Source organism: Electrophorus electricus, chromosome 17 (genome assembly GCF_013358815.1).
Source record: "Electrophorus electricus isolate fEleEle1 chromosome 17, fEleEle1.pri, whole genome shotgun sequence".
Taxonomy (NCBI): Eukaryota; Metazoa; Chordata; class Actinopteri; order Gymnotiformes; family Gymnotidae; genus Electrophorus; species Electrophorus electricus.
In genome coordinates, this window is record NC_049551.1 from 1,295,887 (window position 1) to 1,308,621 (window position 12,735).

Below are 12,735 nucleotides of genomic sequence, written 5' to 3' on the forward strand. Positions count from 1 at the left end.
ACAAAACAATAGCAGTATACAACAAGCACCTAAATACTGCACTGATTGATTGTTATAATCGATTACTAATATCTAATCAATATGTCACTTTCCTAGAGCCCTAGTCCTTCTCCACATGTTTTCACAGCAACTGAAAAACTACTCATGTTTTCCTTTTGATAATAATGTCATAGTAGGATGTTCCTTTGCAGGGACATAAGATATAAACAGCTTGTAAGCAGCGCGTTGTAGCCTGGCGTAGCACAGCTCGGCGCGACCCCGAGAACGGCTCAGCCATGCGTCACGGGGCTCGTGCTGACACGGGCCAGGAAGCTCACAGCTCAGAGACGCATGCTGTTATCGATGCGTGCTGTTATCGAGCCCTGCCAAACCCTGCTATAAACCCAGAGCTCACAGCAACAATCTATTAGGCAATGCTGAAGCGTAGAGACAAATACAGACAACACTTACTGCACGTCACGGGGAGAAATCTGGACTCCAGAAACAAGCCCCGCAGCAAAAATAATGTTGGCACTTATTAATGTTCCAATCACTAAACCGTTTGAAAATGAAATGCTTACTTATATCGTACAAGGAGCAAAGGATATGAGATCTCTCCTTTCTCTGTGTATGTCAAAATAACTTTTCAGGGGTTCTATTTTACAGAAAACGTATTGCTTACAGGTGAAAGAGTATTGTAAGGAGACTGCATGTGCTCCCTGAGCGTGACCTGGACGCCACTTCAAGTACAAGGTTATTTTCTGCAGATAGAAACATGGTTCTGCCATCAATTCACAGATGTCTGTTATTGTGGCCAAGCACTGAAGCTGTGGAGAGGAGATTAGGAGCAGGCCAGTGTCTCCCTCATCCTGGAGGAGACCTGGGACTCCAAGCACAGGAGGTGTGTGTCCTCAGCGAACACAGCGGCTGAGTGGTCAGTCATAGCAAAATCACACTGGACAGTCTATAAGAAAAAGAAACTTTTAAAATAATGTGCACAATGACTTACCCTACCCTCCTACAATGGTTTTCACTGGACTCCATGTGTGTGTGTGTGTGTGTGTGTGTGTGTGTGTGTGTGTGTGTGCGTGTGCGTGCGTGTGTGCGTGCGTGCGCGTGTGTGTGTGTGTGCATGCATATGTATGTGTGCAAGCGTGCATGTGTGCGTGTGCATGCGTGTGTGTGCGTGTGTGTGTGTGTGTGCATGTGTGTGCGTGCGTGTGTGCGTGTGTGTGCATGTGTGTGCGTGTGTGCGTGTGTGTGTGTGTGTGTGTGCATGCATATGTATGTGTATGCAAGCGTGCATGTGTGTGTGTGTGTGTGTGCATGCGTATGTATGTGTGTGCGCACATGCACGTGTCCACATAAGAAGTTCACATAAACCGCTTTCTTACCAAGCAGTTGCTATCTGACTCACCCACAGGAGTTCAGTCAGTGGGTGAGAACTGAGAATGTGCTGACCAGCTCACAGTCCAGAGATCAGCGGTGCAGACAACAGAGAGAAGCTTCACAGCCACTCCAAGCGACACAGTGTACTTGAGTTTAAACCACACACAGATCCAACACCACACCCACAAATGGAAGGATGAATGGAAATGAACTGAGTTGAATTAGATGGGATGGGATTGAATTTAATTTAATTGAAATGAACTGAACTGAACTGGACTGAATTGCCTGTGCATACTTGTAAAGGTTCTTAGGATTCTTGAATTTTAACTATCCTGTGTATTTCAAAGTCTTATGCTGATGCCCAGGCGGGTCACCATGACTTAAAGGGCAGGACAGACTCAAACACGCGTGTCATGCAACTAGCAAAATATCTGTAAAATGATCATTCAGTCACCTTGATTGGCTACGATAAAACTACATGATAAACACATATTTGTTGGCTAGGGCCTGATCCCTGTGGAGGCTAGTCACTGGGGAGTGGAACTGTGCTAGCGCTGAGGAACTGTACAAGGCCCCATCTAAAACCCATGAAAACAGCACAATAACATCCTGAAAACAGCACAATAACATCATGAAAACAGCAGAATAACGTCCTGAAATCAGCACAATAACATCCTAAATACAGCATGATAATGTCCTAAAAACAGCACAATAACATCCTGAAAACAGCACAATAACATCATGAAAACAGCACGATAACATCCTGAAATCAGCACAATAACATTCTAAATACAGCATGATAATGTCCTAAAAACAGCACAATAACATCCTGAAATCAGCACAATGACATCCTGAAAACAGCACGATAACATCCTGAAATCAGCACGATAACGTGCTTATACCCGTTTAACATAATTATCATCACCATGAGAAAAACAAACAGTGGAGCGAGAGAGAGGAGGGAGATCAACACACACACACACACACACACACACACACACACACAGAGCCCTGGCTAACACACACACACACACACACACACAGAGCCCTGGCTAACACACACACACACACACACACACACGCACATACACACACACACACACACACACGCACACACACACAGAGCCCTGTCTAACATACACACACACACACACACACGCACACACACACAGAGAAAGACACACACACACACACACGCACACACACACAGAGCCCTGTCTAACATACACACACACACACACACGCACACACACACAGAGCCCTGTCTAACATACACACACACACACACACGCACATACACACACATACACACATACACAATCATGGTTCCATTAGGCACGAGGACTAATGAAAACAACAAACAACCAAGCAGTGTTCTACTTGGTTGTTTGCATAAAGCTGATTGCAATTTCCCTGCCCTCAGTAAGACTGATGCTGTCGGACACAGACCAGCGTCCCAGGGAATCTGGTGAGAGAAACGTCGAGCAAAGTGTGTGTTCAGCCTGCAGCCTCACACACAGGTGGATCAGGTGGGGAAGTGTAGCCCTGTCCTAGATGAAGACTCATTACACACAAAGCCAGTGCATCCGACACCAAAAACAACGTACCATAAGAGTGTGCCGACGGACGGAGATTTAGCAGAGCACATTCCTGAACATGGACAAGGGGCTCCCGTACTCCCACAGTGATTTTCAGTGGAATCCATGTGTGAATGTATATGTGCGTGTCCATCCATGGGTAGGTGTGTGGGAATCTGACTGAATAGGTGTGAGTCTACGAATATGGGATTGCATATGTGAATCACTGTGTGTGTGTGTGTGTGTGTGTGTGTGTGTGTGTGTGTGTGTGTGTGTGTGTGTGTGTGTGTGTGTGTGTGTGTGAGAGAGAGAGAATCACTGTGTGTGTATCGTTGTGGGAATGCTATGTGTGAATCTGCTGGTGTTTCAAGAAAATACTCATACTAACACCTGCTTTCCAGTCCGAGTGTTACACAGATGGAGGGTTACTGGGCCGAGAAACCTTGAGTAGTGTTTTTAAATAATGCTCCTCTAATTCCCGCCCACACCAACCTCCCTGGGCACTAACCTGGGTTCTGCCTCACATCTGTCCGTATTTCTACGGAGATTAAGGAGCCACCTACCAAGGTTACAGAGGTGACAAAGGTATTAGTTTGATTTGTTTTTTAAAGCGTTTTCCTTTCTATATAATTTTTCATTTTCTTGTAGGATATTTTCCTGCTAGTTAATCTTAATGCCTTTTTATTTTATTTTTATATGTTTTAGCTTCACTTTTGATTTTAGACATAGTACAGTTAGCAGACTTGCAGTCTGTGGTACACTGGATACACTGTGATATGTGTATGTGTATGTGTGTGTGTGTGTGTGTGTGTGTGTGTGTGTGTGCTCTGTGATTCTCCTTAGCCACACAGAACTGTAACTGTGCGTCTGTACTGACTCAGCATATGACATAACACTCTTTATTTACACATTCAGATTTACCACTACAGTTACTTTTAAGGATGGACATTATTCATTTTATTAAGTTTCCATATCTGTACACTCAGCTTCTTTTTATTTTTTGCTTACAAGTTTTGGCTTTTATTTTGGTTTAGTTTTACTTTAACAACCTGGCCCCTCACACGGGCCCCTTATACCGGCTTCTGGTTTCCCTCGGTGGACAGAGGGATAGAGGGACCAGGCAGCCCAGCGATCCTTCAGTCATCAGCCTAACATTACAGAGTCATGATCAGGACTCTGTCCTGCGGCACTGGACATACCGAAACACACGCGTGTAGCATTAAGCCTCCTGCACATGTGTCTACATCTCTAAATTAACCTGCTGTAATACGTTCTGCTTGTCTTAGCCAATGTTTCTTATGGGATTCATTTCAAAATGTACTGGGTCATAGCACAGCACTAAAGGACTAAATGACTATATTAAAATGGGGATGGTGTAATGAAAGAAATGACTCCACTTTCATTTAGCTATGGACATTTATGAGCAAGCCAAACCCTGAGGGAACACGGGGTCCAGTAGTTAACCATGAGCTGGACATCCCAGCGTTATAGGGGAACATGGAGTGAAATCTCCTCCCAATCTTCCTCCTGAATCCTGCAGAACGCCGTGGACCAAACGCACAGGCTCCCCAGTTTAGATTTCCAATCACATATTTAGTAAATATCTCAGTGCCACTGGACGCTTGACCAGACACACACTTTGGTGTGAAGAGAAAGCACTTTTTATTGATTTTATAGTCATTATTTAATTCAGTCTAACACTGCTTTTCAGTCAATATTATTACACCGACGTGCATGGCACAATAGAGAAGCTTTCTCCACCGTATTATGGTCAGAAGCAGTAAACACACAGAAACATAAACAGGAATTAAACAGTGTGTTTGGAGTGAAATAAGGAAATTTGACTTGTGAAGCACATTTGTGTCAGCATATGTGAGCTTTGTCATTTCCTGCTGACACTGTAAGGCAGACGTCCCACAACCTGCATCTCTGGTGCAGTAACCAGACTATGAAGAGGCAGGACTGTTATTCATACAATTTCATGGATAAAGCCCCATTTTCCTCCTGGGCTCATATAAAAGTGAAATAAGCAGCTCATCCTAAACAGCTCCATCAGCGAGACGGGAGCAGCCATGCACGGAATCTCTCTGAACGGCAGGGCTCCAACTCCGATCCGATCCATACCACCACTCCCGTCATTCCCAGTCAGGACACAGCTCAGAAGCGGCAGGCTGCTATAGCGTATCCCTGACAGGGTCCTTCTGTAGTCATACACAACACATTCGACTATCCCCCATGATTAAAATAAGAGGGGATATATTGAGAGGGAGTGTGTGCTTAACACACATGTACCTCATGAGCTAAGCTGGAGTTTGTGTTTCTCACAGAGCCTGCACAGTCCGAACACCACCAGGTCGGACAGTGTGACCAGGCGCAGATGTGTTGTGTCTAACAGTCTGAACCGCACCGGGTCGGAGAGTGTGACCAGGCTCAGATGTGTTGGGTCTAACAGTCTGAACCGCACCGGGTTGGACAGTGTGACCAGGCTCAGATGTGTTGGGTCTAACAGTCTGAACCGCACCGGGTCGGACAGTGTGACCAGGCTCAGATGTGTTGGGTCTAACAGTCTGAACCGCACCGGGTCGGACAGTGTGACCAGGCTCAGATGTGTTGGGTCTAACAGTCTGAACCGCACCGGGTCGGACAGTGTGACCAGGCTCAGATGTGTTGGGTCTAACAGTCTGAACCGCACCGGGTCGGACAGTGTGACCAGGCGCAGATGTGTTGTGTCTAACAGTCTGAACCGCACCGGGTCGGAGACTGTGACCAGGCTCAGATGTGTTGGGTCTAACAGTCTGAACCGCACCGGGTCGGACAGTGTGACCAGGCTCAGATGTGTTGGGTCTAACAGTCTGAACCGCACCGGGTCGGACAGTGTGACCAGGCTCAGATGTGTTGGGTCTAACAGTCTGAACCGCACCGGGTCGGACAGTGTGACCAGGCTCAGATGTGTTGGGTCTAACAGTCTGAACCGCACTGGGTCAGACAGTGTAAACAATGGGAATTTAAAATGGCTCTTTAACAACTTTGAGGTCCCATACAGGGATGCTGAATGTAAGGCTCTGTGTACTGATGAATGGAGTCTTTCTCTTATTCTGCTAATCACTTACAAGTCTGGGGTAGGAAAAAGAGCGACAGAGAGAGGAAAAGAGAAGCACAGCTCCCGTATCTCTGTCAGGAAGCCTGCCGAGCATGTGACCCACATCCTCAGGTGAGATCACTAAAGACTCACCAGGGCTCACCGGTAGAGCACGTACTGACAACCGTCGCTATGCCACCCCCTCCAACATGGGCTCAACCACGCCGCCCGTAATTCCTCTGCTTTGAGGAAAACCCGTCCTATCTGCACTGCTTGAGAAATGAGGATGTGAAGAAGGTCTGAAGCACAGTCCGTCCGCCCGCTCACACCCTACTGTTAAGGATCAATGACCGATGATCAATGACCTGTGATCAATAATCAGACCTGCTTTCACCAGAACTGCCACTTTGTCATGCTCAGATATCGATCGCAGGCCTGACTCTAATCTCAGCTCTGTGTTCACCTGGAATCTCTGTGAAGTTATTGGAAGTATACTGAATTTGTGTGTGTGTGTGTGTGTGTGTGTGTGTGTGTGTGTGTGTGTGTGTGTGTGTGTGTGTGGTGCGTGTTTTGCACACGGTTGTTTATGATACATTGCAGTTCCACCTACATTGTCATATGTTGAAATTAATGAGCAATAAGACCTTAATAACAGTGCAAACACTGAAGCAAAGCACTCAAACAGAGACACACTCTCCTCTGGTAATATTGTCATTAGTGGTCTTCTGCACAGATGGATTCTTAACACCTCTCTGTTCTTGTGAAAAGAGTGTATTTCTTTTATCTTAGAGGATGATATCAGAGTATAATCTCACAAACTTGTGGGAGACTTCCTAAAGCTATCTCACATATCGAACAGCTCTGAAAAGATCTGTAGTATGTGGTAAATATTGTGTAGTAATTCTTGTGATGTGTAGTACAGCTCTAAGGTTCTTCATGTGTTGGTATAATACAGCTCTAAGTTCTTCATGTGCTGGTGTAGTACAGTTCTAAATTCTTCATGTGTTGGTGTAGTACATCTGTAAGGTTCTTCATGTGTTGGTGTGTAGTACAGCTCTAAGTTATTCATGTGTTGGTGTAGTACAGCTCTAAGTTCTTCATGTGTTGGTGTAGTACAGCTCTAGGTTCTTTATGTGTTGGTGTAGTACATCTCTAAGGTTCTTCATGTGTTGGTGTGTAGTACAGCTCTAAGTTCTTCATGTGTTGGTGTAGTACAGCTCTAGGTTCTTCATGTGTTGGTGTGTAGTACAGCTCTAAGTTCTTCATGTGTTGGTGTAGTACATCTCTAAGGTTCTTCATGTGTTGGTGTGTAGTACAGCTCTAAGTTCTTCATGTGTTGGTGTAGTACAGCTCTAGGTTCTTCATGTGTTGGTGTGTAGTACAGCTCTAAGTTCTTCATGTGTTGGTGTAGTACAGCTCTAGGTTCTTCATGTGTTGGTGTGTAGTACAGCTCTAAGTTCTTCATGCGTTGGTGTAGTACAGCTCTAGGTTCTTCATGTGTTGGTGTGTAGTACAGCTCTAAGTTCTTCATGTGTTGGTGTAGTACAGCTCTAGGTTCTTCATGTGTTGGTGTGTAGTACAGCTCTAAGTTCTTCATGTGTTGGTGTAGTACAGCGCTAAGTTCTTCAGGTGTTGGTGTAGTACAGATCTAAAGTTCTTCATGTGTTGATGTGTAGTATAGTCACAGACCTGTGATAACACAATATACTTCCCTTTGCAATCAAGATGGACTTACATGACTTTCATAAAATTTCTGCATAAAATGTAAAAATAATATATTGTGATATGTGGGGGGCTAAAACTAATTAATTTTATCTTAATTTCCCATTGGTGGGATGAACAAAATTAAATTAATTCTTAGTCTCTTAGGCAAATGTGTTAAAAAGGCTGTTAATTAGAAGTGTTCTATCTAGCATGTATCTTTTGACATACCTCCCTCAAATGGCCTCTCTCACTGATCCCAGCGGCTGGACTTCCTCCCTGTGTCTGATGCTTCCTGATGTGTGTCACTCGGCTCTTTTCACACATTCCTGTTGATGGCAGCCAAAGCTATGCCAACATGATTTAAGAAGAATTGGCTAAAGCTGTCATTACCAGCTGACAAATGAAACTGCATTTACTTCTGCAGAGGGAGAGAACTTTCTGTGCCTGACAAATCGCTGTTAATAAAGGCCATGAAATGAAGAGTCCTTGTAGTCACAGCTGGAGGTGGAACATGAGCACTGAATCTGTGTAAGCACCGAACACTGAACACAATGTACACATGGTCTGTACACTGTTGTTGCCTCTAAAGAAAACATATGCACCAAAAATATAGCGCTAAAATATATCTCCTATCCCAATAAAATGGAGCATCGGTGGGAGGGAGGAGGTGTGTGCCGCTGGCCTTAGATATGAGCCCTGATTTCACAGCTGCTGTTCATCTTACACAAGATGCAGGCACTCACTGCTCTGTCACATCTGTTAGCAGATCTACAGCGCTGACGGTCATCATCTAGAAAACATCTAGAAAACATCTAGAAAAAGATTCCCCTCTTTTCCCCCCTGGAATAGCTAGATTTGCAATATGTTGCTGTAGACTCAGAAAAGCTGACATTTACAGATGTATTAAAGATAATGTAAGCAGTTTTAGGAGAAACGTTAAAAAATGTTTCCTTGGAGGAAGCTGCAACCAAACACTTTCCATAAACACCACTCCACCCAAACATGCCTCTATTCCAAAACAACCCCTCAACCCAAACATGCGCCTACAACTGAACACCTACTTCCACCCAAACACTTCCACACACACAAACACCTCCTTCCACACAAACATTCCCCTCTATACAGATACTGCACCCAAAACATAACTCCATAAACACCTCCTACCGTAACATACCCGCTCTACACATCCCTCCATCCAAACACGTACCCCCACTCAAACATGCCCCTCCACAACAAAGAACATGAGCGATAAGGAGAAGTGTAATGTTGACCCACACCTCCTTTCTACAGGTCTTGTTTTCATTGCACTGCACACATAAAGCATTCTGCAGATTAATAATATCATCTTTGCAGACTATTAAATCCTCTTCTGAATAACGGATAACAGGGTTGGTGGGTTGAGGTGCTGGGTGGGTGGGTGGGTGGGGGGGGTGTGAGGTAGTTAAAAGTGTGTATTTCACTGAGCCCCAGACTGCAGGGCCTTGGTGACGTTCTCCGCATTCCACTACCAGAGAGCATTCATTAGATATCTGTAGGCCGCCATATGCTGTTCCAGGGTCACAGGCTTACACCCAGCTGACAGTCTCAGCTAATTATGGTCAAGGACAAACCTGGGATAGGGAAAGAAAGAGAGAGGGAGAGAGTGTGTGTGTGTGTGAGAGAGAGAGAGAGAGAGAGAGAGAGAGAGAGAGAGAGAGAGAGAGAGAGAGAGAAAGGAACAGAAAGAGGAGAGGAAGACTGCTAAGGGCACTTTTAAGTTTTCAGTAGAAAATGTGATCCCATGTGACAGCCTATTCGAACAGGTTTAATTATGGAGTGCGGAGAGGAAGTTTGTGTTTGTAATTACTGGCATGCTCAGTGAAACGTGCGTTTGCCTCCGCCTGCATCTCCTAATCAGCTTACAGATCAAGTCCAAACCCTCCTGGTGGGAGGTTACTGTCTTTTAGTCTATTGATTCAAATGTGACACGTGCATTGTGGACCAACACTTAATGAGAGAGAGAGAGAGAGAGAGAGAGAGTGGCAGAAGACTGAGAGACATGGAGAAAGAAATGGAGAGAGAGATAGACAGACACAGAGAGAGAAAGAGATGGAGAGAGTCACAGGAAATGGCACACTGGTCACACACACATAACTGATCACATGACTTTACATATATGTCAGTGTTTTCACTATACAGCAGTAGTTCTTTCTGACCCTTTATAACTGACTTAAGTCTGTATATGTAAAAGCTACTGTATTCAGGTTTAGCCATTAGATTTGAAACCTCATGAAACCTCAGGAATATGTTCTGTAACCAGCGTAATGTTCCATAATACAGTATATTGATAGTGTTTATACAGCACCAGTAAACATACCCTGTAGTCTTTATGCAGCACCAGTAAGAAACAGTGTGGTCTTTATACAGCAGCAGTAAGGAAACACTGTAGTCTTCCTACACCACCTGTAAGAAATCTTGTAGTCTTTATACAAACAAACAAACTGGTCCTTTGACATGATTATTTCAGTGAGTGTTGTAGTGCAGTGTTGTAGTGCAGTGCTGTAGTGCAGTAGTGTTGCGAGTGTCGTAGCGAGTGTTGTAGTGCAATAGTGTTGCGAGTGTTGTAGCGAGTGTTGTAGTGCAGTGTTGCAGTGCAGTAGTGTTGCGAGTGTCGTAGCGAGTGTCGTAGCGAGTGTTGTAGTGCAGTAGTGTTGCAAGTGTCGTAGCGAGTGTTGTAGTGCAGTGCTGTAGTGCAGAGCTGTAGTGCAGTAGTGTTTGTCTGTGCACTGTGAGGTCAGGGGTGTCCTCTTAGGTGGGATATGAAAAGCTTTCTTAGCTTGATGCAATCACATGTCATAAGCAGAGCTTTTCTGTAAGAAACAAGCCACATTTATCAGAGTGCACATGTGCCTCACCTCAGTGTCAGTATCAGAGAGCACGTGTGCCTCCCCTCAGTGTCAGTATCAGAGAGCACGTGTGCCTCCCCTCAGTGTCAGTATCAGAGAGCACGTGTGCCTCACCTCAGTGTCAGTATCAGAGAGCATGTGTGCCTCCCCTCAGTGTCAGTATCAGAGAGCACGTGTGCCTCACCTCAGTGTCAGTATCAGAGAGCACGTGTGCCTCACCTCAGTGTCAGTATCAGAGAGCACGTGTGCCTCACCTCAGTTGACCATCCAACTCCAGTCCTTCTGCACCCAGACCAGATCAGAACTCTAGTCATCAGTTGCTCTGTAAGCTGCACATTGCTCCCAGTCACTCGGCTGCAGACCCACACACACACACACACAGACACACAGACACACACACACACACAAACACCAACACACACACACACAGACACACACACACACACACACACACGCACACACACACACACACACACACGCATATTCACTCACTCACTCACTCACTCACTCACTCACACACACTAAAGTGTGTTTAATGATGTGGCCCCAGTGTGTGCTGTACAAACTCTTTTAGAGTCCCAGTCAGACAGTGAAACAGCAGGATGACAGAAGAGGTATTTCTAAGCAGCCCCTCTGTAACTATGGCAATTCAAACCGCGCTGGATCAAACAGGCATACTAAATCTGCTCACACACACACACACACACACACACGTCTTAGCAGTGGGTAGCCACTCTCTTTCCTACGTATAGTCTGCCTTCTACTTTCAGTGACATTCAGACAATGTGGGCAACTTTGCATTTTTTCTCTTTGTGAGAGTCTGTCAAATCATTTTCCCCCTGCCATGACAACCATAACCTACGTGTTGGCAGAACACCAAATGGCGGTTCATACATTTTCCATCTCACTTTAGCGCGACCTCTGTGGCTCTCTTTGACAAGGTCAGGCCTCGGAGAGCATTGAGCATGAGGAAGAAGTGTGTGCCCATGGGAGAGGAAGTGACGCGTTCTCTCAACACGCCCCTGCTTTCTTCACTGACAGTAACCTTCGCTGTTCGTCCGTCAGTCTGCAACTGGTTTTGTTCAGACAAACCCTGATGAATTCCTGAGGGAGAGGCTCTCGTCTGTGGCTTTGCCTTGCACGGATTACAGGTTGTGGAGTGTGTTCATGCCTCAGAAAACACACACGCACACACACACAGATTTACACACATGTGAACAACACATATGTCAACAAGGGTCTGAAATATGAAAGAGCTCAAAGCCTATTGGTGGACAGACCTCAAACACACCCTGACAGACCTCAAACACACCCCGACAGACCTCAAACACACCCTGACAGACAGGCCTCACACACACCCTGCTGAGATGTCAAAGTAGTTCACCGCGGCGAGAATGCTGAGACATCTTTACACATAGGCAGCCGACTTCAGAACGGAGAAGCATCCAACTCCCAGAAAAAAAAGTGTTCAGAAGAAACGCTGTTATCAGGTTTGACAGGAATTACTCAGCAGGTTCCATGGGAATGACTCAGCAAGTTTCACTGTAATGACTCAGCAAGTTTCACATGTAGTGCAGAGACATGAACAACCAACCGTGGAGGCAGCAGAAAACTTCAGCACATACCAGATAAACCAAGAAGACCCCGAGAGAGTGTATTCTCCAAAGATGTGTTCGCCAAGACTGTGGTTCCTCAGGCTCAGGTGATGGTGTTCTCCTGTAGGATGTGTTCTCTAAGACTGTGGGTTCTCATGCCCCGGTGATGGAGTTCTCCTGTAGGATGTGTTCTTCGAGACTGTGCTTCCTCTCATCCAGGTGATGGAGTTTCCCTCCAGAAAACATTTTTCAGTTTTTTTTCACGCTTTATTGCACCTGGTTCAACTCATCAGGCAATTACCAAGCCCTTCGTGAGCTGAGTCAGGTGTGTACTAGCAGAGACATACACACATACAAGTGCACACACACACACACACACACACACACACACACACACACACACATGCACACACACACACGCACAGGCACGCACACACAGTCATACAGAACCTTGCAGTCAGAGTCCTGGATGAACACTCCTGGAGACCCAGCAGGACTAATACATTATGCTGATAAGGACTCATGTG